The sequence below is a fragment of the Centroberyx gerrardi genome, chromosome 19 (genome assembly GCF_048128805.1).
Source record: "Centroberyx gerrardi isolate f3 chromosome 19, fCenGer3.hap1.cur.20231027, whole genome shotgun sequence".
Taxonomy (NCBI): domain Eukaryota; kingdom Metazoa; phylum Chordata; class Actinopteri; order Beryciformes; family Berycidae; genus Centroberyx; species Centroberyx gerrardi.
In genome coordinates this window covers 2536242-2542241 of record NC_136015.1, presented here as the reverse complement: position 1 = coordinate 2542241, position 6000 = coordinate 2536242, and positions in this window count along the sequence as shown.

Sequence of the window (6000 nt, the reverse complement as noted above, 5' to 3'; positions counted from 1 at the left end):
ATGAAGTCGTGTTTAGTAAAGCAGAAAGGATGTATATTGTACCACTAACCCTACTGTGTATGAATCTAAGACAGGACATGCAGCACTAAGAAACCTGTCATTGCATGCTGAAAAAAAGGATAGATACCCTGTGTAGGAGCCAAAATAGCATTTTTGTTTATATTTAAAGAATAATAATTATAATTTCAAGACTTCCCATATTTTGTTATAGTTCTGATTTACTGATTTTGATTGACAGCTTGGCCACTGATTGGCAGCTTGGCCACTGATTGGCAACTTGGCCACACCCATAGTAATTGGGGTGTGGTGCAAGTTAACAAAGGGACGTGGGAAAAGTTTGAGGAACAATGGAGTCCCAGCTTTAGTTGAGAGCAAACACAGTTTTTTAACCATCTCATCATTTAAGAATATAGTATCATCTTATATACATCTATCATCTATTTTCTCTCTTTCATACACACACATTTGAACATACTTTATTGTGCTGTTTATTGTGCTGGCCTACAACGTTTTGGTAGGATATTTGAGTTTATTATTTTCAAACAATGAACATCCGTATGGTGCCTGGATCTACAACAAAGGTGCATTAAAACAACTCTTCTATTGCTGGGGCAGTGGCTATAATTTTGAAACGGAATAGCCACTACACCCTGTGTGAAAGGGAACATGCCTAGAAGAGCATCGGACTGGCAATTACAAGACAGAGAGTAACAAACTAAAAACAAAAAAGTTATTGATGCAATCAGATGCAACATTTTTGCTGAGATGATATTGCCAAAGACTATTTATATTTGTGTAATAGCATGCCTTAGGGTTCACTTCTTGGTCCATTACTTTTTTGATAGTGAATATATAAATGCAGGCATGCTTTTTTACTTATTGCTTTTGACAATAATATATTACCTGATTTTATAATCATATTTCCTCAATGCGTACTAAAATAAGCAAAGTTACTATTGTTCAGAAACTGTCCCTTAAAGCAGAGGTCATACTACCAAGGTCTTTCTACCAGAAAAACAATCTCAATAGAGGTGTTTTTTTTATCTTTGATTTATGTGCCCTTTGTTATATTCCTGGGTGTATTAATGATTTAGTAGAAATAAAACGTGCCTTAAGTAATCTCAAATAAAAATGCTAAAATATTGGAGTCATTAGCAGAGTAAAAAAACATATAATGGTTTATATTCTGATGCAGTGATTCTCAACATGGGTGTCAGGACACCCCAGGGAGTTACCAGGTGATTTTGTGACAAAACCCCTTTTCTTTTGAAATAATGGATATTTCCTGCCTTTAGTTTTTGTCAAATTTGAAAAGGTTCTACATGTAGCATTTTGTGTTTCTCAAAATTAAGACCACATTTCCCATTAACCCTGTTGCTACTTGTCTGCCCTCCCCCTCCCCACTGTTGTTTGCTTTGGAGAGCCAGAAGATAAGAGCTGATAACAGCCCTTGGTAACAGCCAATATGCAATCAGACCAGGTAAGCTAACGCCAGGATTAGACTATACAGTTAGACTGGGACTGGAAGTGGGACTGGAATTAAGTTGTGGATTACTTGCAAAGTCAAAATGGTTCCTGATTTGTGCCGTAAAGCAATCCAGCAGATTTCCCTCCAAATTCGACTTGGTGGCACAGAATGTAAAATACATTTTATCAGTGATGATTGTGTCTTTGTGGTAATTATAATAATGTCTCAAAAATAATGTGGTATTGATTTCTTGATGTTAAAATGCTATACATAGCATATTTAATTAATATTTTAAGTAAAATAGCCTGAAAATGGGAACAGAAGTCAATATTCGGTGGTAAAGTTCATTTGGCCCGTTTACACCTCCAACAGGTTAGAGAACACCTCGCTTTATTTTTAGGGGTTTCAATCTGAAAAGGTTGAGGAGCCTTGCTCTGATACATCCCTCTACTGTAACAATGTGAACTGTAATGGCCTTGTCCTGCCTCAATGCTCCACTGAGCGCTTTAGGAAATTCTTTTACCACATAAGACACTGATTCAGTCTGAGCTTTGGCTCAGTCTTTACTGCTTTTCTTGTTCTTACATGGAACTGTTATTGTGTTTATACCGTTTTGCACTGAAGTTGTCATGTTTGCTGGAGGCAAAAATAATTAATAATCAATAATTAATTAGTCAATAAAATATTCTGTCGGCTAACACCTACAGACAGAAATTTAAACTCCTCTTTTCCCTGCAGGAAAACCCCACTTGATTTTCCATGTTTTCTGATGTTCTCACCAACTTTTCACTATTGCTCCACGGTCTCTAGATACTTATTATCATCACTGTTGATATTCAACAGATCTGTCAGTTTGCCTTTAAATCTAAATTGAATCTCCCACCAGCCAGCTATAATAACCTGTTCTCCAAATAATCATATTCACCGTAACAGAACAACTCAAGGACAATTTTCTGTTATCAAGGCCCTCTGCTATGGAAAAGCCTAACATACCACATGAAAGCAATGCACATCCAACAGAAAAAGTGTCAGAGCACACTTGCTTAAAAAAGCTGATGCAGTGGGGTACTTTATTCTGTGTTCCCTCAAATTTATTTTCCATCAATTTTGCATTCTTCTCATTGATCTATTATTTTGTTATGATGTTACATCTAAAAATCGAGCTTCTTGTTGGTAAGCTCATGAATATTACATGCCTCTGACTTGTCTCTCTTTACCTCTAGGGCATGTTTCCTCACAAACCCTGCAAGCCTCGTTCATTCTCTGCTGCAGTCATTTTAACTGTGCTCTTTACTGTACAATAAGTGAAACACAAGTTCCTGATCAGGGGTGCTGCTGGAGCAACTGGTAATGCAATAACAGACAGATAGTCTAATAACTTCAAACTGATATTGTAATACATTTTATATTAATCAGAATAATTACATTAGGAGGATGTAGCATTTTTTAAAATTGTTACAAATTAAATGTTGGCAATTAATTATATTAGCAGGTTTTATTACATTTTCAACCCATTTAGGACATTTAATTACATTTTGATCCATTTTCCATGATTTCCATAACTAAGTTGCACCGTTTCCATGACCTAAAAATGTTCTTTCTTCCTTCTTTCTTTCTTTCTTAATGTTTTTCTAAAGGGGCGAACAATCTGGTTTCTAATACAGTTGTTAGATGTAGCAATCTTTCAGAGCCCCCCAGCAACTAGCGACAAATCTAGCTCCTTTTTCAGACCACTGGGAAAAATTTTAATGTGCTGACTCCCAAAGCATTTGGTAATAAATCGGTAAGGCTGATGCCGATACACATACATTTGCGCTATACTTGCTTGTCTAATCCAAAGAGGTCTGATCACAGCGCTTCCCATGCATACACAGTGTAGCCCCCTCCGTCCAGTTAGATGCAAATTTGTGTATGTCATGTCATCTCGCAACTTCTAGTGACTTTTTGAGCAGCCAATAGCTACTTTCCTAGAAGAGAGTTGGCAACGCTGGCTGAAAACCAACATCTAGTGCAACGAATGTGTTAAACAAGTTCTGCTATATTCCTGAAAGTCACCCGTTTGTAAATTTCCCTGACTTCCCCTAAGAATTTATCAAATTCCCTGACTGTCCCTGTCTGGAATACACCACTCTGCATTCCATGGTATTATGGGAATCCCATGACCAGCGGGAATCCTGTTACATTATTTGGCAGTTAGGAAACCCAGGAGAACAACATGGAAACCCCACACGCAAAGCACCGGGAATCGAACCCGCAACCTTCTGGCTGTGAGGACACAGTGCTGAACTCTCACTGAGACACTGTGACACCTCTGTATCACAGCAGTGGATGGCAATAAAACAGACAGAAAAAATCAGATAGCTAGCTGAGTTCAGGCCCATGTGTCAATAAATCCCAACACAGACTCCGTCCATCAATACAATCCTGAGGTAATCTGCTCTTTAGTGACGGGAAGTTGTTGGTATTGTGGCTCAGTGGTACAAGGCAACTGGATTTCTGTGGCAGCAGCAGGGCAGCCTAGCAATTAAAGAGAGCGTCCTGTCACTGGAAAGTCTCAGGTTTGATCCCAGCAAGAGCCATGTCTCCTTGAGCAAGACACTGAACCCCTACCTGCTCTATCATTGTAAGTCTCTCTGGATGAGAGTGTCAACTAAATGCCTACACAGGGAATGGAAATAAGCAGCAAATATATGCAAACTGAAAATGTGCCACTGCTGCCACATACACACATACACACACACACACACAAGGCTTATTGATAGGCAACAGGCTGTGCTGTGCCACTGTGTTTCCATAACAGCTGTCATTAGTGATATGGCTCAGCACCATGGACAGCGACACAAAGCTGAAACCTGCCACTGCAAAGTTCACATGGAAAACAGCTTCAGTTTGTGACTTTAGAGATGATATCGGCAGTATATCCGCTAGAAAAATAAATATAGGAATCAAACTAATGCTACGATCCACTTAAAGTTGGAAGTCAGAAATTCCCAGCTGGTAGGTCGTACTCAAGACCTCTGTGTTTTCCAATGGTCCAGCTCAGAAAATGCAGGGAAACACGGCCACCCGCGAGATTTTCTTTATCGAATATAAAATACAATTCCCCATGCAACAGCTAATGTTATATTTGGCAACGTTAACTAGCTAGTTAGCATAGAATGTTAGCGCAACTTTACATTTCAAAATGTATATGTTTAACTAATTTACCACACAAATGTTTTGATGGATTTAAGGTCATGCAATGCTGAAAATCAAACTTCAGTGTATTTTCAGGATCCAACTTGAAGGGTCGTTCCATTGCATTTTGTCCTAATAGGAAGTCCGAATTTCCAACTTTGCGACATCTCTGGAACACAGCATAATAATACCACCCAAGACAGGCTACTCTAGGCTACAAGCAAAACAGTGAGCATCCTGAAAGTTGGACAGACAGTGAAAACGAAGACGAATTTCCTTCTATCAGGGTGACAGACACGGTTGGCATTTAGGTATGGTAAAGTGCAGCTCTTGGCATACCTTGGCCTGAGTGAATCCAGATTTGGGATTATTATAATGGACAGCAAAGATAAAGCAAAAATAGCCAGAAATCCATCTGGCAGCTATATCTAAAAAAACAAGTCACATCAGGGGATTCAAGACCAATGTTCCCTCTAAACTGACAGATAGGGATGCAGTGGAGGGTAAACCCACCTAAACCCAGTTACCCACCTTCTTATTTGCAGAATAAAGTTTAACACATTTTTTGCCAAACATAAATCTATGTGAGGTCAATTCAAAGTATACATCATTGGAGGTAGTAGTATCAAACTGATGTAAATTATATGAGGGTAAGGGAAAAAAGCTTATCTAAAAGTAACACAGACTTTTGTTACATACCACATATTGGTGGTTGTTTACCCACCTTTTAATTTACCACTACATCACTGTCTACATCTAATAGTTTATCACATAAATATCTTGTCAGTCGCTGCTCCACCTTGTCCCCAGAAATGCAGTGGATGTATATATAAGTGGGTTTGGAAGTGTTGTTGGCATCAGTGCTATTAGGTGCAGTGACTTATAGCCCAGTGTTTAGTGTACTGATGACAGAAGACAGTGGAAGACAAATGGATCACACTGCAGCACTATGAAGAGAGCAATAGAAACGTCCACACTTACTGTACTGTTGAGGTTTTAGTCTCAGGATGACACACAGAGGTACAGTCTGCCCGCTGTGCGCGGTCGCGTGCGTGACAGCGCGTCGAAGACGGGTTGGCGTGCGTGGATGATGAGTGCACGTGCAAGCGCGCGAATATGCCCACGAGCAATAGCTATAAGGCAGGCTACCTAGCTACAAGCAGTGTGGTGTTACTGACAGGCGAGATGAATTAAAATCCCCCTAAATGCGTTAGAAAACTATAAAACATGGCAGGCTGACACTACCCCATCGATAGCAAACGGATAGTGTAGCAATACAAAATACAAAGTAACTGTGAAATCAACTGTGAATTAATAACGCTCAAATCTGTTCAATTACTGTGCTTCAGAAGTCC